The sequence below is a fragment of the Aphelocoma coerulescens genome, chromosome 5 (assembly GCF_041296385.1).
Source record: "Aphelocoma coerulescens isolate FSJ_1873_10779 chromosome 5, UR_Acoe_1.0, whole genome shotgun sequence".
In the NCBI taxonomy this organism is placed as follows: domain Eukaryota; kingdom Metazoa; phylum Chordata; class Aves; order Passeriformes; family Corvidae; genus Aphelocoma; species Aphelocoma coerulescens.
The window spans coordinates 43,030,327-43,055,856 of NC_091019.1; the positions used below are offsets into that span (position 1 = coordinate 43,030,327).

General features: G+C 36.0%; 1 protein-coding gene across 5 annotated transcripts in view; it reads right to left on the minus strand.

Annotated features, from left to right (window-relative positions):
- Positions 1 to 25,530, minus strand: part of SLC25A21 (solute carrier family 25 member 21) — a 237,893-nt gene that overhangs the window by 151,305 nt on the left and 61,058 nt on the right. Inside the window, exons 1-2 of one of the 5 annotated variants that reach the window (XM_069017835.1) lie at positions 16,853 to 16,955; positions 14,459 to 14,530 (exon numbers count right to left, since the gene is read on the minus strand). The exons of 3 other annotated variants lie outside the window; for them this stretch is intronic. The gene's annotated coding sequence lies outside the window, so the exon portion shown is untranslated. Of the gene's footprint in view, positions 1 to 14,458; positions 14,531 to 16,852; positions 16,958 to 25,530 lie in introns of those variants that run through there. One more of the 5 variants, XM_069017834.1, reaches the window with a different exon arrangement.

Consider the following 25,530-nt stretch of genomic DNA (forward strand, 5'->3'; position numbering starts at 1 on the left):
ACCTGCATGGCGAGGGGAAAGAATGACTTACTCCTTCCTCTCCCTTTCCACAGGCTTATAACCCACCTAGCACAATAAAAACAGAGTAGTGTATTTCTCAGTGTGGGTAGAGAAATTATGCGCTTTCCATATTTCCAAAACCGCTTTTATTTCAAAACTGTGAAATCTTCATCAATTTATACTAAATCTTATATGTATTCTGACAAATCTTTCAACAAGTGCTGTACAATCACAGTCACCAAGATGTTGTGGTACCATCCAAACACTATAGGAGACAAACAGAAACAAGATAAAGGTGCACTGAATGTCTTATCTGTGTCCTATGAGTCTTAAAAGAAGCCCATTTACCAGTCCTACAGCACTGTTAGAGATGAATGCAAAATATATTACCAGCAATGAGACTAGCTTAAAAATACATATAATATCAAAAGACATTCTAGATAGTTGAGAAACTGGACACTTTGCCTGATTTTTAAAAAATGTTCATGGCAGAACATTTACAAAGGACTGATTGACTTGTACAGCATGAGATTTTAGTGAAGAAATTATACACCATGACAAAGTTCTGCAAAAAGCAAGAGAGTGGAGAACAAGCATCATTTTTAAAAGTCTGAAGAAAGAAACTACATAAAAAAGTGAATTTTTTATTTCAGCGGAGACACCAAGGAAATTGTTCATTTCTTTTGACCTTATGACCTCACATTTTAGAAGCTTACTAAGAAAATTAACTCAAATTCTATGTACAGGCATATAACTTGGCATCTCAAGTTGCTGTTGAAATTGTGCTGTGCAATTTCTTTACAGAGAGAAGCCTGTAAAGGGAAGTGGGTTTTCTTAGAACAGCACATTCATCAAACTTCTTCTTGGTCCCATCTCATAATGTGCTTGCCAATGCATGTATGCATAGACATATTTCTTTCCTGGAGCTGTGGAGGACCAGTGTGGACATTAACAGTTTTTGACTGACCACCTATTCACTATAATTTTAGGGAAGGGATAACAATCTGTTCTTCATTATTAGCAGACTGCTGAGTCATGATCTGTACACTATAATAATTTGTTCCTGACTAACCTAAGATTGAAGACTTTCTAAGACTGATGAACTGGTAGATTTCAACTTTTGGAGTAGGTAAATGTTAGGGCTTGGATGGAAGTGCAGCTTGCACAGAGACACTTCCAGAAAGTTCTGTGTCCACAAAGTTTACTGAAGATTTTCAGAGATATGAACTTTTTCTGCTGGTCCACTTCTTACTGTGCACCACTGATGGATCCCTTAAGTTATTGCAATCACAGTGTAGATAAATACTTGGTAAAAACAAGCAAACAAGACATCCTTCATTTTTTATTTTGAAACTGCAGACACCAGGATTGCTTGATTTGACTGTCAAGAGAGTCAGTCATTCAGGTATTCTTCTGCTTGAACAGTGGTGGGAAGCTCTGGTCATCCCAGAAGACTACAGACCTAAGAGCTTGTTTCAAGGCATGGTCGTTAAGGTTCCAGGAATGCACTATTACATCCCTACAGCAAAACCAAACACTGGATGTGAGGAAATGTGAGGATTGGGTTGGTTCTCTCTCTCCCTTCCCCGTGCCCCCTCCACCCAACCCCTGCCCCCCCCCCCCCGATTCAACTCTTTCTGGGAGCCTTCTAGTGCAAATTAGCAAAATTCTTCCCTTTCATCACCACACTGGAAAAAATACCAAATACGGAAGGTATAACATATTATTCCAGGAAAGAGATCCTAAAAAGACTGAAGGATCTGCATGCTGAATGCTTCCATTTCCAACAGAGTAAACTGAGAAGAAAACCAGCTATATGAGAGATGCCAGCCCTTCACTACATGTTTACCTATGTTTCAGATGGCTGCTGTCTGTGAGTTTCTCAAAGACCAGACACATATGTGAGCCAGTCCTTCAAATTACCATAGAAGGCAGGGCAATGTGTGCACACATGTATCTAACCAACACGATAAAATAAAGGTGTATAAATATAGTGAGTTATCACACAAACATTTCTTCTTTCTGCCAATGCCTTTTGGTATCTTTTTCACTTTTCCAACTTGCTGTTTCTCTATTTTCTTTCTATTTCTCCTCCCTTCTAATGACTCAAAAGAAAAATGAATCAGAATTACAGTAGGCCATGATAAACATTTGTGAGAAAGCAAGAATTTCCTATTTATATATCCAGAGCCTGGTCCTCTGATAACTCAAAACACAAGCTTAATCTTATTTGAAGGTTCATCACTCATAGATCAGAAATTAGTGGATTGACTATAAGCAGCAAGACCCAGCAGCATACTTAGAAGGTAAGGAAACTCAACAACGGCTTCTACTAATATCCTCTGAGACACCAAACACACACACAGAAGTACTGTATCTGCCATCTAAATGAATGCATTTCAGACATTAAAAAGTGTTCTGTCAAATTTTGCCAATCTGTGTTTTCTGAAACTACAGATTTTACATGGGCAAAAACAAATCTGCAAATTATCTGCAAGTTTAATGCTTAAATGTTATATTTCACTAAGAAATAAGACAGAACCTAACAAATGCACAAAATATTTTTTTGTTTTTCTCTAATTTTATTTAGACTTTCAGACAATAAAAAAGTGCAGCATTATTTCTGTGAACAACCACAGCTGAACAGTATTTTGTCTTTTATTACCAATAGGTTATGTATACCTGCGCATTATACAATCTCTAAACAAATCTGTATTAAGATTATAACAGGTTGTTCTGACACATTCACACAGCTTTGTCTCTTACTGTAATTAAATATATCATGACTCTTCTAGATTTATATACTACTTTCACATGTGAAGTTGAAGTTCTACCTGCAGTATATATTAGGTTTGCATCAGATGGGTATAAGAGATAAAAAAAGTGATGCTTTGTTCCAGAAGATATTCTTATTGAGAAAATATCTCAAAAAGACTTTTTTTTTTTTTCCAAGGGATTAGAGCTGCATAAAACTACTGCCATTACCTTATGATTGCCTCTATCCTGTAGGGATAAAACCATCTCTCTCTGCAACGGATTCTAGAAATGACACATATATGTGTTATCAAGAGGAGTAGAATAACTGATTTCCAAATGTTTGTTGTCTGTGTGACAGTCCCTAAGTACAAGTAAAAATGTTGCTTTTTCAAATTGCAGAGAAAGAAAGCAATAAAACAATATTATGGGGCTAATTTCAATACTACTGATTTATGAAGTGAGATATTCATATGAAAAACATCATTTGGCATGCACCTAATGTTTTTATCGCTTCAACTTTATACTGTCCACTTTTGAGTCAAAACTTCAAGTAGGTCTGGGAATGACCATTTTCCAGGAAGGACCATCTTTTCCTTCCATTCACCTGGAGACCTACTAAGGCAAAATGATAACTTACATGTTTTACAAGCTGGAAGCATCACTGGAAATGGAACACAAGCTGATGCCGATTCAGACAAATTTAGTTGATATGCACAGTTTTTGTAAAATATTCTGTTTCTACACCCCTATTTTCTGTAAGAAATACTGTTATATAGGCTCAGTTCTTCCCGAGTCATTAATCTTAGAGGCCTCAGCTGGGAATCTCAAACTGTGAAGCAGCTGTCAATGCTTAGAAGGAAATGTGAGCAGCCAGAATGAACACTAGAGCTGTTGCCTGCTTGTTGCTGCCATCATGCAACAACACTCGTCAGATCTACAACATCAGAAATATTTAGAGCTCCCTAAAGTGATTTAAACAGCTGCTAGATTTAGAGACTTTTCTACTTGTAAATATTTAATATTTTCAGTTTAAAGACTTTTTTCCAGTGAAAATGTCCCAAATTGTAGAAACTCAAAAGAAAAAAATTAATGCTAATTCTTTTCTTTCTTGTAATACTTTGCTGTCTCAATCAGAAAAGGGATTTCTTTAACTTCTCTGAAAATACAGAAAAAAATCAATAACAAATCAAAAAATGTTCTCTAATTGTTTTTAAGGAGAATTCTAATTTTTCTGCATTACTTTTTATCTTCACTGACTTATAAATCAAAAGAAAGAGAAGCAGCTGTTTTGAAGCTGTGGTTTGTATCCTTATAGTAGGCCAACTTGCGTGCACAATAAGATGATACGTGAGGGTGTTGACTGTTCTTATGATCTCAGACCCAGGCTGCACATTTCTATGCAATGTTTTACCAGGAAATTCATCATACATTGGTCACTGAAATGCAGTATCATAAATTCACTTCCAATTAAATTGGCCACATATTGCCTATTTTGTTCCTTATCCTTGGAGGCTGCCAAAGGAGGTAGAGAATGCTGGACCATACCCAGAACTTTAAATTCATGAGAATTTATGTTTGTGAAACAGCATGCTCCTTGGGCCTATAAGCAAGAGATAGACATGGAAGCAGAATTAGAAGCCAACACACTGTGAGCAGTTGATGAATGTGTCTAGCTTTGTAAAGAGTCACATCTGGTATTATAACTCTTTGCCTCTCCAAGTTTGGTAACCGAATAACATATAGTCTTCTTAAGAATTTTGATTGCAAGAAAAAGAAATTTGACACACAAACCTTTTGAAAACATGCTTCATACAGGAATTGCTAGCTCAGGGGCTGAGTCAGAGGTTTAATGATAAGTATGATGAAGTTTGGTAAGCAAGATATTACTTTCTCTTCACACTTTCCAAGAAAAAGACTGTCCTGGAAATAACCAAAGTGTAATTAGCTTTTTCTTATTTTCCTCTTGCTGTCTACTTCTGAAGATGTTTTGTAGTTGCTGCTGGTAGTAAGAAGCTTAGCAAAACAAGGATAGAAATGAGGATTTAAAAGAAGGAATCAGATGCCACTGGCTAATATTGACATAGAAGTTAAGAATCTAAAAAGAGAACAGTTTGAAAATAACTGTTTACTGATGTAGCAAAGCCAATTATCTTCAAATGATTACCTGCAAATTGATCAGCTATAAATTCACAGAGGCGTTATTTCCTAATTTTACAAGAAAATGATGTAATGATTAATTTTGTTAGTTTAGGGATTTAGAGGACTCAAATCTAAGAGGTACTGCACTGTTTTCACAAAACAGCTTTTGCGTTTTCTGAAATAAGTGACTCACCCACAGGTATACTTTTACCATTATACATGAAGTAGTATCAGAAGATATTGAAAGCTGTCTTGTTTGTAGAAGATGGGAAAAGATAGTCTTCTAATCACCTCAGAACAGGAAAGGTAATCTTGCCTTGGAACAATGGCTGTATTCTTCCCTTTATTATTTTCATACCTGTTTTATAAGTTTTGGTCCTACCTTTAACTGTCAGCCAAAGGAGATGAAGAAAAAAATAAGAGAAATTTTGAAATGTAATGCATTTTCATGAAATACAGCGTTTCCCTTCTAGCTCTCAGGAAAGGTGACAACTTCTGTCTAACATGCAATTTATATGCCAAAGTTTGAAGCAAAAACATCTGCATAGAAAATTCCTGCCGAAACAAAGTAACTAATAATTTTCTCAGAGCAGAAAAAATGTATTCACTTGTCCAAAACTCTGAACATTAGCTTTATGTCTATGCACCAAAAAATGCCATTAGCAAAATATTTGGAATGCTATCAGAGTTTAGCTTTCAATTCAAGTCTTTTCTAACAGTCGTAACTAAAAGTGGGGATAACATCCATAATGTTGAAAGTTTCACTTTGAAAAAGCTTTTACAGATGTATGCTTTCAAAACAGATTTTATGTATGGAATTTACTTGGAGAGTCTTTCCATGTGAACAACAGCGTGCCTGCTGAACACGTTCAGAATACGAGTCTGCAGCCAGAACCATCAAACTCAAGATGGCTGTGAACAAGTCTGGTCTGTATAATAATTTTGTCTTCCTTTATAGGTGTTCACAAAGTTGATTTTCTCTACTGCCATTGTACAGTTCTGCAGAAGTGCATAAAAACCAGTGTTGAGGACGAACTCTGAAATGGGGCTTACAAACTATGATGAATCTTTTACAGTAAGACCAGTTACAGAGGCACATAAATAATAAAGTGTAGTCAGTGAGGAGGAAATCTCTATGTATGTACATTTTTAGGTACTTTTTGAGATATACTGGATCAGCATAGTTTGATCAAAAGCTACTGAGAATTCCCCAACTATTCATCCCCTGTATGCACAGGGAATACTGGATTCATATCATCTGTCATAATCCATTCTGCATGCCCTTGTAGCATATCTAGTTTGGCTTTTCAGCATTTTTTTCCATCTTGTTTGTTTGGTTCATGAATGGAGTCACAAAAACATTGTATATTAGGAGTTGAACACTGATCTTGTCCATGGCAGGGGGTTTGGAACAAGATGATTTTTAAGATCCTTTTCAACCCAAACCATTCTATGATTTTATGATCTTGCTGCCCTTTGCAAAACACCAAAGCTATGAATTGGATGCAGGCAAGAGAGGTGGTATGAACCTACCAAATCACGCCCACCATATCCAAACTTTTTTCATCCCAGGCTAGACTCCCACTGCAATTTTAACCTTCTTTGGAATACTAAACTTCAATGTTACTGTTCTGCAGCATCCCCAAGATAGCATTCTTCAAAAAATGTGATGGCTGTCTGATGTGTCCCTGTCTAATGTCTTTAACATTTTGGAAATCAGCAGCTTGCTGTTCTGCAAAAGTGAGTTGATTAACAGTGTGGCTCCCTTGATAAATGCTAGTTTTTCACAGCCAAACTCAAACACAACAGTGTGCTTTTGCAGCTGTCTTGTTTGCAGATTTGTATGTTTTTGTCAGATTTGTACAGTACAGACATAAAATGTAAGGCACACTGAGTCTCAGGTTCACTGTAGGCAGTTTATTGAGATGTAAATATCAATAATTATTTATGGTTTTCAAATCATTCACAGGTTGCCTTCCAATCATTTTGATAGTCAAAATTGTTTCACAAAGTAGCTCGGACAAGCACTAAAATGCATTAAATCAAGTTAATTGCAATATCACCCTTTTGTCAGTGGCTATATCACTTCTCTCTTAGCTTTATTAATCAGAGGCTTCTCCTTTTCATTAAGCACTATATTCCCAAACAATGCCTAAACAAAAAGAATCCTCAAAGAAAGCAGCATTCTGTTTACTGGAATATCTGCATATCTTTAATTTTTATAGAGGCCCTACTATGATAATTTTCAGTACTTTAATTTTTGCCTAGTAGTAATTTCCTTAATATATAAGACTTTTCATCCAACTTTTAACCAACAAGGAAAAGGATATGTCCTCAGATACTTACAGCTTTTCAACAAGTGGGACAGCTTCATCAGAATGCTTTATAAACAATAAATGAAGGGATTATTAGAAAAGATCCTGAGAGAGTGAAAAATTATTCCTTTTGCTTAAGAAAAATATTCTGCTCAAGGTTAGATAGAAAGACTTTGAAAATATTAGAAACTAAAGATAGATTTCCTGAATATATTTCTTAGGACTTTAACTACCGATCTTCTTGCAATGGTACTGACTACAAAGTGTCAACATGACTGACAAGAAGCCTTCGCACTTGTTGATTAATCTAAATTTCTTTTTAAAAGTAAGTAACACCTATCTGTATGACGAGAGAATGCAAATTGGCAATTTTTATATGAAAACCTGTTCTAATGAACCATATAAAAAACAGTCACAGACTCCAATGGATACAGTAAGCATCACCAGAAACAACTCAATAACACATTTAAAGACTGGGCAAATTTCCTTCAGTGTTCGACAGTAGGGATAGTCTAACCACAATTTTCATTATGTTGCAAGCTTGATACTTGTGAGAGGAGGAAAAATCAAAACAAGAGAAGGAACATTTTAACTACTTCCACAGAATAAAAATTCAAGAGAAAAAATATCACGACTACTAAACTAATTTTGCTTTCTAGAATGTCAAATTTTCCTTCTGGCAGTATTGAGATATTCAGTTTTCCAAGATTAAAAAAATTAACTTCCTAGCATGCCAATTATATTATTTTTTAAAACTTAAAACATATTGTGATATGAAACATAATGTTACAAGCTGAAAATAAATATTCAAAACACACACACACAAGTCCACACAAAATCATTGAAATAAAACATTTTATCATATCGAACGCCCACATTTTTGAAATGAATTCAGAACATTGTTGGATTAATTTCTATTCTTATTATTGAGAAGTTATCAAAATAAGCTGCTCCCACAAAACTTTTTTATTGCATCAAGACTGCATTTTTATCTTTTATAGAGAAGTCTGTTCCATTAAAGATATTTTAACCAGTCTGGAAACAGATAAGTTCATGTAATCTGCTGGAATGTGTTACAGAGTCTACAGAGGGTTTGAACAATTAGTTTCTGTGGTTGGGAAGCCTTGGCTCTTCAATTAGTGCCTAAGAATTGTGGAGTTTTGTTTCCACTCCTTGAATACCAAAAGAATGATCAGGATGTTGGTCCATCACGTACATTCAAGAACCCAAGAATGACTGAGTTACATACTGAAAGCACACAGGGGTAAACCATAGAAAGGAAATGCATGCAAAGGCTGCCCCAAAAGGTCTCCTGCATAGAGATTAAGGTGGAACAGGGCCATTTCAAACCTGTGTGGTTGCTTTCTCTAAAAGAGAAATACTATATTTCTAAATCTAATCAAAATACAGCACCAGTAGTAATGTTAGCAGTCACATATTCCTTCTTCATTCTGTAAATACTGAGGCCCAGAAGAGAAGTCAGCTTAATTAAATGCTTCCATCAGAAATGAGTAATATTTACTGCTCCTTCTGCAGCTTGTCTGTGGAATAAATTAAATATCTTTAAGACTGAAGTTTGTCTGGTCTTTAAACATACTTGCCCAAAAATACTGCTAAATACTATCATTGGCCTTGGTCTCAACACCTGTGCAGCAGCCAAAGTTCCTGTGTTGATCTGGTAGAGCTCAGGCATTAATACACTGTTGCCTTTACACGTCAGTTAATTTGGAAGTAACTTATTCCACCAGAGGGGTATTCCATTAGTGTAGGTTGGTCCTAAGACGCAGTGTGTGTGAGGATGTGAGGACTGACATCACAAAGCAGACCACTTGTGTATTTTTTTCCTTTGTGTGATTATTTTTACACATACATGCTTGTTTTTTAATCTATCTCTATAGTTTACAGTTTACTTGACCCTACAAGAGCAAGTTACAGAATATTTGCCTATACATGAACATTTGGCAAAGCATATTTTTCTAAATAAGACATTGTTCTATTCTCACGATTCATATAAAAGATCTCATACTACTGTGGACATTTAAGAGTTATCCAGGAAAATACCTAACTACACAAAAATGTCTGCTTTAATTTATTGATTCATTTTGGACCATCATGGGAAACTTAGGGCCTAAAAATATCTTACCCATAGGCTTTATGTTCACATTTCATATGTACTGGGAATGACTGACTGTACTAGAGGCCCTTGGTACCTGTTGCTGAAGTTTCAGTACTCAGTATTTTTCTTGGACTGGACTTGCAGCCAACTGGTTGTAATTGACCCTCTACTGGGACAAGTTAGGATAAGAACATATGCCTTTCCTTAAAAAGAGAGAGAGTGAAAAAGAGAACGAGAAAGGGAGAGAGAAAGAGAAATATCACCAGTATTTATTTTAAGTTGCCTTCATTTCCAACTTTTCTGGCAGTATGTCAAGCTTCTGTCATAATGCAGAACTACAGTTAAAAGCAGCTCCTGGAAAAAAGACTACACGAGGAATTCTACCTAACTAAAATATAAAATTTAAGAATGGAGCAGAAGAGTTATTTCTGCCCTGTAGCATAGACACTCCACTTGATATTGCTGTAAGATTTCTGCATATAAAATGCCAGGCTGGCATCTCTTTTTAGGGCAGTCATTAGTCAATTTGTCATACTTCATGCAAACATAAATTACTAAATTATAGCTGCAAATGTGAAAACCTCCAATAGTCCTTTACCTCAGGCCAACTATTTCTAGGCTAAACAAACTTGACACCGGGCTTCAGCAGCAATTGTAACAATTCCATGAGAAACTCAAGGGAATTACTGGCTGTACCATATGAAAATATGCAAATTCTATCTAATTTTTAGTCTATGAAAAAGGAACTTTATTTTTTATTAAACTTTGGCATGCACAAAAATACATTAAAAAACAAAGCTAGTGTCTTTGCATGAATCTTTCATACAACACATTAAGCTTTGGTGCATGTAAATGGAAACTATCACCATCTTATCTTCACTGATGGGCTCACACTCAGGCTAGCTTCATTCTCATTTTTGGCATAGGAAGGAAATCTTCCTCTGAAATCAGCAGTCCATTCCTAATGGAACTCAACATTCCCTTGTTCCTGTCCCAGTGCCCAAATACAAGTAAACCTACTGGAAACCATCCTTTTCTTCTTCAGACATATGCAAAAGTTTTCTGTTTTGAAAACTGCAAAACATAAATCTCTTCCTACTAAAGAAATATCAAAACTTCACATTTTCATACCCAAATTTAAGCATTAAGTTGCAAAACACTGACTGATGAAGTCTAGTCCCTCCTCAGACAGGTGAAATTCCTTAATTAGGCATTGAAATGCTCCAACCTTTATAAAAAATACCACAATGGGAAATACCCTACACAGCCATAGACTCCTCTGGTATCTTTAATAAACATATTTATTATATAAACATAGTGCCACAATATTTAGTGGCACTATCAGGCTTTGCTTCCAAAAGACAAGTCAACAGTATCTCAGTATCTGTTAATGCTACATTAGGACACTGATGCAACACTTAACATATAATTTAACCTCTCCCTGTGGTATCCACAACTCCCAAAACAAAAGCCACCCATTCTTGACTGACAGTTCAACCTCAACAGCAGCTTTGTTTGCAGGCAAGATGAGTCCTTCTCCAAGTCATTGATCAGAGCATTAAAACCAGCACAGTCCTTAGCTTAGACAGCATTGGTAGCAGTTAAATATAAACTACTGAAACGATGGTAATGTCACATAGAGACTCAGTGGCTTACAATGGATTTATGAACAAAGAGCAGGTATATGTAACCTAATGTTTTCTAGCTGGATGGAAATAGATGTTCCTTCTTAGGTGGTAAATGGTTGTTGAGCAGCTGCATTTCCCAAAAGGCAAAACAAGGAAAGGCCTCTTCCGCAAGGAAAAAGAAGTACTTGTGTTCCATGCACACGCTTCTTCCCCTCCTGCAAACTGCTTGGCTCATGTCTCTCAGTCCTCCCACTCCTCTTTGGCCCTAGCTGCATTTCTGGGCCCATAGGAGCTGTAATGGACTTACAGGCTATGTAATTGCTGTGGGTGATTTCATCAGCAGCGGCTGCGCAGCCTTGGGCCGGGGGGAGGTAATATTAGACGACAACAGAGCATCTGTTCAGTTTTAATTTAACATACCAGCCACTCAGGGAAAAAACATTTTTCCTAATTGTTGGTATGAAAGTCAGGATGGCATTAACATGGACAAAATGCCCATGAGCTACGCTGCCACCCGTGACAGCAGGTACGGCTTCAGTCTTTGGAAGTACTCATAATAAAACTGGCCTCAGCTGTCTTTCAGTCCCAGCTCAGGTATTCACCCATCCACCATCAAAAGGAAATTGGCTCCTGACATACAAGTAGCTCTCCAGAGAAATTCCTGAATAGTGCATGGGCACTTTACAGAAGGAAAAATATAGATCTCATACTACTTTTTACACTGTTGGCAGGTGAGGATAATTAAAAAATGTTAAATTATGCAGAATGAGAAAAGTTTTCTGTATCTCTATTTCTTTTTTTTTTTTAAGCAGAAATGTAACCTCTCCTATGGATTTAATGCCATAATTTGTTGCAGCCAAGAGGTTTATAAGAGACATGTTATCAAAAGTGGTATCATCAAGAAATTGTATCAGAAGACACTGTTTATGTACAATTATGCCAGTTTTTTCTGTCCCCCCTCCCCCCCTTTTTCTTTCCCTCTTTTTGTTTCCTTTGCATAGATCCACTTAATTCCATCTCTTCGTGTGGGCAAAAGCTGACAGTTGCATGACAAGGAATGTTTCCCTTTATAAAAGCCTACTTCCTCTCTGTGTAGTCTTAGCCTAATTGAAATGTTTCCTATTAAGCTCAATCAAGGCAGCAATTATCTAATTACTCACTTATGCTTTTCCAGTCAAAAATTGTACAACCAAGCATATTAGAGGGCTGCATAAATATTTATTATTGTTTTTATATGTCCCTGTTTAGGTTTAAGAAGCAATCAAACATTTTTACAGTACTTTTGTACTGCCTGTAAGTCTGTTTGCTACAATTTTCTACTACAGCAGGTCACAAAACCATTCTATGCCTCCTACCAGTTCCACAGTAGGTAGAGGGTAATTTCAGAATCAAGTTACAAACCCATTTCATACCAGTGGGCTCTGCATAAATAAGTTTGTAAAGAAGAAATGATCCAAGGGAACTTTTAGGTATTCTAAAATGCACCACACATATGAAAAATCAAGTCAAAATGGATTTTACAAGGTGTCCAAAAAACCCTCATCTTCTATACCTAGATGTTTTCTTCAGAAGGATCCTTGAAATCAAGAGTATCAATGCTGCAGGTGTTCTATATTCTTCAAATGAGATATGCAATGAACTTATTGCCATGAAGTACTATGAGGTCGTCAATGACTACATTTTTTTACTAAAGTACAAAAGAAATGACACTACATACATGTACAGCATGCCAGTCTTGGTTGGCTATCAAGTTCTTGCTCTATATGTAGACTGTTATAATGTTCTTATTTCTCTGAAAAAAAAATACTTCTTATCGATAAATTATTTTTTTAAAAATTGTGGAAGTTTTTAATGCATGATACTTTGTTTTAGAATGCCTCAAGACCTTCTTGCTCTTAAAGGCACGAACAGAATTGTATTAAAATGTCATCACACAATCTTTAGACAATGCAATACTTAATGACTGGAATTAATTTTACTGATTATCTTTTCAAAACTGACTTGTGACTAGGCTCATAACTTAACATATAATAATAGCTACATTTTCAGAATGGTGCTGAGCAACCATCCATAGAAACCTAGACCTTTTTCCCTACCCCAGTTTAAGAACTCAAAATCTATGTCCCTTTTTCATGGGCACTTGAATAGCATAGTTTGGATCATGAAAACTTAAAGCTCCATTTGAAGCCTAGAAAATTCTTCCCAGGTCCAAAATAATCTTGTTTTCTAACTGAGCATTCTCAGAGTGGTCCTTCCAACACGGTTTTAGCTATAAAACACAGTACTCCTTCAGTAGCCTCACACTGGTTGGTTTTCATACAGAAACCTCTACAGAAACACAGCCACAGAAAACTTCTGACCTATGTTGCAGAAATACCACAGCTTTGACTCTTCACATCAGGCTTCCTGCAACGCATGAAAAAGAAAACTGAAAAATTCCCTTTGATTTCATATGGTCCATAAACAAAAGGCAAAGTCTTTTTATAATACTCACCAGTGTAAGAATAAAAGGACAGGACATACCAGCGAAACACTTGCTGCTTCCCCCAAATAGGGCCTAAAAGGGCACAAGACCCTTTCACCTTCACATCAGTACTGAGGACACTGTGCTCATGTATAAGAGAACAGGAGCATTCTATGCAGCAGGGAAACCTCAGCCTTCCTGCAGTGATTCTGTCTTGGGCTGCAGAACATAAGCCAGTTCAAGCCCATTCACCCTCTCCTCCTTCCCAGGCCACAGACAGATTGTACCCATCAAAGACGACTTGGTGCTTCTTTTAAGTTCCAAGTTACTTTATCAGTAAAGACTGCTTCAAATACTTATGGGGGCGTTTAACCATTTTAAATAGAAAGAAGCAAAAAGTACAAATATTAAATATTTTATGAAAACAAAATTACTTATCAGTCAGGGTGCAAGAATTAATGTTGCAGAACACGATTCTAGAATTACAATTGCATTATATCCTGTGCATGAGACATGCAACATGTACATGGTTTTAAAGCACACACACACAGTGAGTCTGGAAACACTTAGCAGTGACAGCCTGCACTGGTGTGTAGGAAACATCTTTAATTTCTAGACCCAAGACATCTGGGACAAAAGTAGAACTAAACTGTGTTCATCATATGGCGACCCTTTATTAACTTGCAGACTATAATACTTTTTTGTCAAGTTTTGAACATATTGTCTAGTTTTTAAAGTGAAAATGTTCATTCTTAGGAGAAAGGATAATTTTACAGAAAAAAAAGAAGGAATTTCAGGCTTATGTTGTCATAGCTAGAATGTAAATGGATACTTATACAGTATTTCATAAATTCATGAAATGCAATGTTTTTCCCACCACCTGACTGTGCTGTTGTTTCATATACATTATCAACAAAAATACAGCTGCCTGGAGTTTCTGGAAGATATATGTACAGAACATACACTCACACCCCATATACAGGAAGTTAATATCCATGTGAAAAATTGGAGAGGTATGTAATACTCATGACTGCATCACCTGCCCACTAATCCAGCTCCCTGGGAGTTGCTTTAACATTCCAAACTCCTGAGCAGCCTCCAACAGTTGCCACTGAAAGGAAAAGCGATAAAAAGTAAAGAAAAATAAGGAAAACAGCCCTAAACTGCCAAACATGACAGTGAAATGCTTCTCCTTTTCATTTTCTCTTACATCTCTACAATATATTTCCCTAAATTAAACCGTGAGCCACCTCTATCTGGATAACAAGATAAACAAAGCCAGTTTTAACTGAATTTTTAACTTCTACCTGTAGAAGTGATACAACACCAAAATCCAGCCCTTTTCCTGATGAAGTTTAACATTAGAATGGTATTGGACTAAATAGATTTATTCTAATAACTGCAGCTATGATGAACAGTTCCAATTTTAAAAAGCATTGAAAGAGTCAGAATTCCCAACATCCCAATGCAATGACTGCTATATCCTTAAGAATGAGCACAAAGAAATAGTCAAGCTGCACAGAGATTTTAATTCCAGTTTAAAACCCCCCAACCCTACTATGATATTACAATATAACTTTCAGGGCAAAACTGCTGTAATTACAGCAAAAATACGATCCCTGTAATTCTTTATATTACAAGAGAAAGACTTTCTTAATCTGTGTCTTTATTAGGGCTTGTCAATGATAGGAAACTTCTTGTTGCCACCAGTAATAATCTGGATGGCACAGAACATGGTAAGATATTGAAAATTTCCTAGAGGATTTCAAATAATGATACATAAAAATGTTTAATCTCATAAAACAATCTATGGCATTACTGTAGTTTCCTGTTTAAATAAAAAAGTCTGTAGAGCAGGTACACCTCAGCTTTAATCAGTTCTGGTCCATATATTAGATGTTATCAATAAGAAATTTTTACAGTGGTGTTCACTATCTCATGTCTATCCAGTAATATCAAATCCTGTAAACAGCTCATAAATGTAACACAATGACAAGAAGAGTGGTGCTGAATTCAAGTTTTAACTGTAAAGAAGGTAGATGCTCCAGCAGAGAAGTCGTCAGCCAAGAATTCTGGTATGGACGGTTATTTTCTGAATGAGTTGTTCATTCTTCTGTCAATAAGCTATCTGGATGATTTAAAACATGTTATACATTTTTGAAGTATAAACTAACCCCAATACTCTTTACTTGAGCCCAATACAGCTGCCACAATGCTAAGAATATTTTTTTCACTGCTAGGCTTGTCAAACACTGGAATAGGCTCCCCAGATGGGCTGTGGAATCTTGAACTTAAGAGATATGGCAACTCAACTGGCTATGGCCTGAGCAGTCTTATCTGACTTTGAGCTGCTTTAAGCTGGACCAGATCACCTCCTTATTACTAGAATAATATAGTCATGTAAGTGCTAATTGTAGTAGCCATAATATTAACAACAAACTGAGAATGCAAGACAAAAAGCTCCACATGATATGTACACTAAACAAAGTAAGCATCTCAAAATTTCCTATGAATATGTACACCAAGTAAAATGTTGAATTTTTCAATTACACCTCTGTTTAGATTTCCTCGATCTTATAGATAGAGATCTGCCATGACTGTGAGACAGATGCTACTTAGACGGAAATTCATTCAATCTCTTTAAACAGTTTAAATGATACATTTGAATGAGGATAAATTTTTAATTTAAACATTTTAATTCAACTATAGTGATTACTTGGATATACAAAATAAAACTGACTCCTTTTACAAAAATAATGCTTTCAAAAATATTGAGGATTTTAAAATTGTAGTAGTTTGGAGTTTTAAAAATTGGAGTAGTTTTTAAAAAAAGTTAAGGTACACACGAAGCAATACAAATCCAGAAAGAAAATGCAAATAAAAGGATATTACAGCTCTGTATTCTATTAGGATTAAAATTACATAATTGCTAAATAATTAATAAAATAATTGATTAATATTTCTATTTTCATTACATATGTTAATACATAAGAGAATTTTGACAGTTAATACCAATAGCTGAAGGAGAACAAAGTACAAACCGTAGTATTTAACCTAAAAAAGTTCTTCATACTGCTGAGCATAGATGCAATGGAAATAAATTAAAGAATTATTAAAAATAGCTACTGCTTGTTAATTTTTCCTGAGGCCAATAAAATTGAAATGTAGAAACGTTAGGAGCAGAGAGGGAAAGGACTAGAAGAATTAAAATACTTAAAATCTTTAAATCATTGCAAAGTCAGTAAGGCCAAGGGATTGAGAACATTACGAAAGTCCCAATTGTACATGTAAAATAAAAGAATGGATAAAACATATGTAAAATATGAACATTTTTATATTAAAAAGAACAGTGTTTCAACTATTATTGCTCTGTCTGATTAGCAAACTGATATAAGAACAGCGAAGGCTGGAAAGCATGATCTGTACCATTTACCTCACTGATTCCCAAAAAAAACATGATGTCAGGATTCTGATGGTAGGTGGTCTTTGAAGAGAATATGTTGATTTCACATAACACAGGCTCAATTTAAAGTGTATGTGGAAATAGACAACGCACATCCAGAGCACAAACCACATGATATTACCTTTGTACACAGATATGTAACAGTGCAAATTCCTCCAAATTAAAGGTTAAACTGCTCCCAGAGGAAGAGCAGTCTAGCCAGCCCCACAGCAATGTAATCACATTACAGACCCCAGAGGAAGTTTGAAGCCATGGGGACAATCGCCTTTGGACTCCACTGTAGAGAGAGACACTGCTGCCAGTAGCTGATTTTCCACAAGCAAGAATCTGTGTTTAAAAACAGTTCTAATCCATTTTGCAGCAAGCACCACAGCCTAAACACTAAGATGAAGCTGGAAATGGTCAAAGTCTAGCTGCCTTATTCATGTGGAACTGTTTCCCATGTTCTCACTAATAAATATTCAGCCAGTGCAGTTTTCCTTTTGTCTTTTTTTTTTTTTTTTTTTAAACTTTATCTCCCTTTGGAATTTTCCTCAGCTCCCCCTCTTCTATTAGTTTAACAACTCCAACTTGCTGTTTGTTTGCCTTTTTGAATTCCTGGCAACATAACATCCCACTCCAAGCAGCACAGGTGAAGGATGAACCTCTACTGATACAACTATTCTCTGGGACTCATCTAGCATCCTGGAAGGCAGGGGATAAATCTCTTCAGGCTGGAGGGAATTCAAACCACATCTACTTTTTGTGCTTGTCAATAGCAATTACACAACAAAGAGGGCAGCTGCATCCCACTCTCAGAAGACACATTCTCAGTTTGGATCCCAGCTGGATGAAGTACTCACTCTGCAACTCTAAAACATGCATCTCAACATCTCAACTGAAAAGTGGATCAAGAATCCGCCCGCCCCCCCTCCCCCCCAGTTGTCCCAGGGTACCAACTTTCCCTCCAGACACACTAGTTTTCTCCATTGGCTGTTGCAGTTGCTTAACTCCCAACTCTGTGTTCTTGTTATACTTGTACAACTAATTTTGTCATTCTTAAATTGAGGTCAGCAGGTAGGTGTCCTGGACATCCTACTGTTAGGCTCTTTTTCTATCACCCCCTAATTTGATGCTGCAGAGACTCAGAGCTGTCAGTCCCTGGTTCCAGCCGTAGTGCATGAGAAAGAACACTGTGAGCCTAATGGCACAATTTGCTAGCAGCTGTGCCTCAAAGTCAGCAGGAGAGAAACAGCATTTTGTGGTAACAGCGCCATACAAAATAACCATAAGCAGCACATGGCAACTTTATTCTGTCTATTTCTGAATCTCGCTCTGTTCCTGAGGTAAGTGTATGTTGTAGCTCAACTTCTGGCCATCAAATAATTACAGAGAACTTTCAGTCTAGCCCTGGCAAGTTCCTTCCAAAGATCTAGAAACTCACTTCAAAAGAAACTGCCACAGAGCATTTTCTCAAGTGGCTTTTCATTCAGTTTGGCATAGCAGTCATCTTTTCTGTCCAATTGTTTCTCAGCTAAAAGCACATCCTTTTCTCAACTGCCAGCTAATTCATTTAGTTAAGGGACATGCAGCCAACATGTCACACTTTCCAACTTGCTTAAAACTCAGTCTTATAACACCTTCTTCTCTCGCATGAGGAGTCATTAGTGGGGTTCAGTATAAAGTCATATTTCCTTTCGATTTAGTCTCAGCAAAAATATTTGTCTGCTAATGCAATAATTGCCAAAGCATATTAAAAATGGGTAAGTGAGAAAGTAAACATACATATGAACATACACACCATACACTGATGTGAAGAAGCCTAATGATTAATTCCTTTTTCAGTCACTAAATACAGCATATCCTCAATGTTAGACACTCTTATATAACCTCATCTAAATCTACTAAGTAAGTTTTTTTATAATGGCCTTTCACAAAGGTGCTAAGGATGGACCCAGTGATGCCAGATGTTGAGAACTTTCAATTCCAATTAATTTTAATGAGAGCTGAAAGTATCCTGAATGTCCACCCCAGTTGCTAGTTAAGTAATGACCTTCAGTCACACTGGAATTTCTGAATCCTAGTAAAATTATGCAAAAAGACAGCATACACAGCACCAAATTAAAGCAGATAGGTTCACCCTATATTCAATTCACTGTTAAAACTGTCCACTTTCCCACTCTCTCCATGAGTCTGATCCTTTTCTACCTGTTCCCCCTCTCTGTTTTATTCTACTGCAGTGACCAAGGAAAAAACCAGATGCACAAGCTCATGCTAAAAAACTGAAATGTCTTCCCATGCCATTCAAGCTTCACATTATTTCAGATGCCTGACTCTCTCTGCACAATACTGTGAACTGTCATCTAAGTTTTGAGAATATGGTGGTAACTACACAGTTGAAGGTTTTTAGAGGATAAGGAAGGAATATTTGCTACTGATCCAATTTATCTGAAATGAAATCATTTTCTCACCCTCCCAGCAGGATTACAGAGACAGGCAGACTTGAATTCATACCAATATGAATTAGAAATCTAATATTAAAAGTAAAATAACAGAACGTGTGTTTTCTCACAAGCTGCAGTTAATACATAGCAAACACAGACCAAAAACACTGTTTCCCACAGATATATGAGGTTTTCACCTACATTTCTATGGAAAGGGGGAATACTGAAGCTTGAGACTTCTTGCCTCTCCTACAGCTGGAAACAGTGATAGGAACTGTAAACTCAGTTTGGGGAAGGACAGACTGAGGGCATCTGCCTCAAATTATGCTGGGAGCAACTGACATAGTATGCTTGTGCTTAAATAGATGAATTTCAGTGCACTGCCAAGATTATGATTTCTAGTCTGCCTCAGTCTCTACCTCTATTTCTTTTGGCTCTAAGCAAGGCAGAACCAGAGACGCTCTATGACTTTCCTAGAGAAATAAAAAGGGCACAGACACAGAATCCAGTTATCTCAATTCAACTAGTTAACATGCATCAGCTGAACCATGGTAACTGCCTTTGTGCCAATGCTTAGCCCTAGGAAGATATGCTTGTTTGATTTGCAGGCCAAACTACTGACAGAAGGCTAAACTGTAAAGCAGTAATAAAATGTTCTTAATGTTGAGCTTTTGGAATCTGAGCTAGAATTAAAACTGAGGATCACCAAGCTCCTCATTCTGCACATTGGTTTTAAGAAACCCATGGAGCAGTACCAAGGAACACACCACATTTGTATTTGCTTCTCCCAAGAGTCTGATATACAAGAACTGAACAGTAAACTGCTCCAAAATTACTCTGTAGTAAACAGAAGTCAACCTACTGGTTTGAGTCTGTCTTGTACGGATTTATTCCTGTGTTTATCTTTAAAGAATGAGAAGCTTATCAGGGCTAATGAGGCTACTTAAGTGTATAAGACACTCCAAAATCACCAGCCTAGTTTCCTTGCATTGAGGCAGTCTTAAAACTACGTTATTTATCACATGGGGTGGCATTTATCTCATCTACTACCTTAGGCAAAAAGTCAGGCAACTAGTCTAAGGAAACAATTTCCCAGTAAACCAGGACAGATAAAAGTTTCATGGGAGAACATTTGCCCCCACTTTAGATACCAATCTTAGGACAGTTTTGGACAAGATGCCTCTCACTGTGCACTTTAATACAGGAAGCTTAGATAACTAGCTTAGACTAGACACTGAATTTATGCATGGATAAAATTAAGGAAAACTCTAGAAACTCAAACCATGTGTGAAAACTTCAAAATGTAGAATTGGCCACTGAATGTAAAATTATATTAACCTCATCAAGAGAGCCAGATAAAGAGCAATAGAATTAAAGCAAACAGAACCACCAAAACCATTCATTGTTGATGTTTTGGTCTTATTTTCTATTTTTTAAAACCAAGTGCATCTGAAATCAGTACTTCATTAGCAAGAGTCATACATACATATATACAAATCTACCACATGTATATTCTTTTTTTAACATATACTTTTAGTCCTTGTGATAACTACATATTAATACAGTTCTGCTGCTGTAAGAACATCCATCCCCAAAGAAATCTGACTAAAGCAAAATAATTTTACATATAAAATTTCTCCGGACTCTGCTTTCCCTATGAGAAACTTGGAAGGCAAGGAGAAACAATGGCTGTTTTTCCACCTATTTTTTTTCTCGTTCATCAAAACTGAACTGTTGCTTCTTTAGTAACAATTCAAATACTATGGATTAACTACAAATATGACCTCCAAAGTAAAAATCTAGAAAAGAGGAAAACTATTTTAATCTGATGTTTTTGAAGTAAACATTTATTTGAGAAACTTCTTAGGAATAGAAGCATATTGAAGAACCAATATACAACAGGAAGAAAACTGACTTTTATGCAGAACATTTTCTAAATCAAAATATTTTCTTTCAGATTTGGCAGAAAAATTTTGAGAGTAATGAGTTTTCAGTTTTTCTCCTTACCTTTTCTCGATGTCCAATTTTTTTACCAGGTCTGAATGAAAGAAGCAAGAGAGAAACACAGGGTATCCCCACACAAATTAATATACTGAAACCAAAAAGTTGGCGGTGAGGACATATTTCAAAAGGCCTATATGTACCCTACTCTTCTCAGTTCTATTAAAAAATTCCCTAGCAAATTTCAATGAATGCATAGCACATGGGATTTTCCCCAGTACAGCTCACATGCACACCTCTCCATTTAGTATTATCGTATGTGTATAGAAAAGTGCATAAGGAAATGAAACATTTATTTGCTCATGATGTTTTAAGAACATTTAGATGATAAAATATACAAAAACACATAGCATATTACCCAAAACTCACTGCATCAAGGTACAACAGAAGTGTCATTAAATAGGTATTACTACAATTTTAACTTAATCCTTCCAGAAAGAGGTAGATCATTAGAATGAAGATAATTTTTCTAGTCCTTGAGTACTAAGTGACTCTCATGTTCATAAGTTAACAGCATCAGACAATGACCTAGTTTCACAGCCCAATCAGCTTTGTCAAGCTCCTGACATGCTGAAGAGCTGGACCTCTCCACACTATCAAGTATTTACATTTTGAGAGAGACGTAAGTAATAACTTCTTTCTCAGTGTTATCACCTCAGTGCTTTAGGTGTGAGTAGGAACACACTTGCAGAAATTAAGACTCCTGCTTTACAAGAAAAGGGGACAAAGAAAAATCCAGAAGAATATTGTCTATTTAAAAAGTTAATATTAACTCACTTTTCAAGTCAAGATTGAAGTGCATTCTAAAAAATGATATTGCAAAAACTAAGAGAAACAATTCAATTCACTTTGATAAAGACACTACTACTCAAGCTGTCAGCCTTCCACTGTTTTCCAGTATGGAGAATATCCAAAAAATGAGAACTGCAGGAGCTCATTGCTTCCTTGCTTACACTCACATCCAAGGGACCTCAGCACAGAAGACAGAATCATCTGCCTTTTCTCAATAATTTGTATAATTCTGCTGTGTAGTTGAGTATTTACTACAAACTAAGACTCTTTCTTCTTGCTAGGGAGCAGGTGGATGTAGATTCACACACTGCTGTAGGCTAATTCCTTTTCTCTGGATACCCTGATACTACAGTAATATTATTTGAAATCAACATGCAAACAACACCTTAAGTATTTTATTTCATTATGTGCAAGTATAGGTGAATTATTGCTACACAGTTAAAATTAAAACCATACTGGGCATGAGAACTTCAACACTAGGCTTGAGCCTGCTGTGATGTGATAAATGAAGGTGCTGTAAATCTCTGCCTGATTTGGTTGGCATCCAACTGGAAATTGATCTCCCATCATTTTCCTTCAAAGCTTGGGTGTAACTCCAGAATCTTGGCCAACATTTCCTTTCTCAATAAAATAGGATCAACACACCTAAAGATGTGTGAGCACTACAACGGCACTTATGGCAGATGCCACATTTGCCTACTCACTGCACCACCAATAATGACGAATGCTACTTTGTAAAAGACTCCTCAGTATTGAAAAATAGTATATAAAACCATTTTTAATATGCATGTACATATAAAATGGATTTTGAACCTAGGCAGTTTTGTTTTGGTGGGTCCCTTAACATATAAGCAGTAAAAGTTATAGGGATGTTTTATATTCCCAGTTCCTCATAGAAATGGATTTGGAAAGCTGTTTCCAATACTTTGGCAGTCTACATTTTAATAGGGAAAAATAACTGCTGATTATTATGAAACAATGAGCCACATTTCAAGTAATCCAGCCAATCAGTAGAAAGGATTTGAGGCCTTCTGGTTTATATTTGTGTGCAAACAGCTGTATTTCATTTTTTAGCCTCTTTGTTTTCCAAAGCTTTTTAACTTTTTGTCAGATAAAATCCCTGTTGTCATGGTGGCCAAGACACCAGCAAAATTAGAGTGGAGGAAGGGTGAGAGTTATAGGGGAATGGAAAGCCCCTGGTTGAAGTCTGTAAAAAGAAACACCTCCCAGAAATAAAATGAACGTATAGAATAAGAACAGTTCATCTGTAGGTAAAATATTGACTCTAGAATACATTGCTTGGTTATTATTGTGATCTCAAATCACATTGATAACTGCCTGCTAAAACGTGTATAAAAAATACTGTATCACACAAACTTGATATCATAAAATTCCTAACTTCCTAATTTTGCTAACAACTTATAACTTCCTTGGGAAACTGTTTGGATTTATTTTAATAAAGCAATTGGGGAAGAATTAACACTGGAAGAATTCCAGCTGCAGTACGTGCAGTTCCTAAAAATTAAAAATAATAAAATAATTTCATTACTTTGTAGCATTTTATTGCTTCTTTTGAGATTTACTTTAAAATTTAATAAGTTTTTTGCACTATAAAAATCTGAATAGAATTTCAGTAGGGTCAAAAAAGTCTAAATCTAGCTGGCACTGCAAATTAAAATGAGCTTGGTGTTCCCAGTTCAGACCTCCTGGGACAGAAGTTAATGTCACAGAACTACTGTATAGAGAGTATAAATCTTTGCTCCATATTCCAAGTACTCCATGCATTGGGCTTTCATGCTGTCTTGATTGAGCCTATGTTTTAGTGTTATGGGAAGCTTTGATTAGGAAAGATCCCAAAAATAATTAAAAGACTCAGCAGATAGCCTAAAAAAAAGAATACATCATGTTAGGCAATGGCCAGCAGGGAGGGGCAGAAGTCACAGGACAGTGCATGAATACATCTGTGCTTTCAATCTCTTCAAGAAACAGCCATTTCAGAGACCTTGGAGAACACTCAAAAGAAAATCTCAGCATTTAAATTCAGTAGGCCAAATTCAAAGACTTGCTCAGAACTCTCTGACCTCCAGATACAGCCTTCTCATGGCGAACACAGAAAGCAGTTAAAGTAACCTTTTAAATCTTTTCCCTCTGATATGGCCCAAGTTGACCCTCAAATTCCATGGGATGTTTTGCTACAAACTAATCAGAAATGCAAAACGTACTTCTTAAAAATTGTTTATGTTCTATGTAAAATTGATTTTTTTTTCCCTTTAATACTAAAATTTGGTCCATCTGTTGAGAAAACAAAATATTCTAAATATATACAAAGAGTAGAACTGATTCATTCCACTAGCAATATCCTGTGGTAGATGCATTTTCATCAGTATGTTTGTCTTGCAGACAAAATGAATATCAGATGGTGGTTCTGAAAAGGGGCAGACCTAACATGAGGTGATTAGTTTCAAAAACAGATTTTTATTCTTGATAAATTATTACCAAATACAATCATCTGTTGATTGAGGATATAAAACAGATTGGTCATACCATAACCCACAGGTTAAATGAAAAACGGAAATAATAAGTTTATTTAACATAGTCTTGCATTAGGTTCCTGAGCAGTGCAAATTTAAGGCAAATAATTAGATTTCCAATTTAAAGATATACATTTGTTAAATCAAACATTTCTTGAGGTCATCAATGTCTTTATCCGCTGTTCTATCCACACTGTTGTGCTATATATACACAGACTTTTAGAAATATGTAAAAATATATCATTTTAACTTGTAACCAATGATTCATGTACTTTGTACAAGACTTATCAAGTGGAAATGCCATTGACATTTTATTTAATTAAAGTTGATAATCTATTACATTTGTAGATTATTTGTGGAGAAAATAAAAGAAAACTGCTGGTCTACAAAAATAAATTCTAGTTGAGTACTACAGAGAAAACAAAAGTGTTTCTTACACCAGTAGGAGTCCTAGAAGCAAAGAATTTTGACTTACTAAAAGCAAGTCATAAAAATACTTGCCTAGTAGATATTATTGAAATCATGGCATAAATAAATACGGGCATTTGAGGAAGAAATTATGCTCCTCCAAAATTATCCTCTTTTATCGTAAATCAATTATAGCAGAACTGTGTTTAACATGAAAAAACCCCAGTGATCCTAAGTCTTCCCAACATTCACTTACAGTTAAACAAAAACTGTGACATATTATCATCTTTTCATTGGATTCTATGACAGGTAGTTATCTAGGAAATATTCCCTACATAAAAGTTCTCATGACAATTATAAAGTTACAGCCATGAATATAAGCATTCCAAGTTTAGTAGTGACAAGCTTACAAAACGAATTCAGAGAAATTTCCCATTCTTAGAGACAGTTCTGTGACAAGATCTTAAAAACAAAGCTACCTGCTGACTAGAAG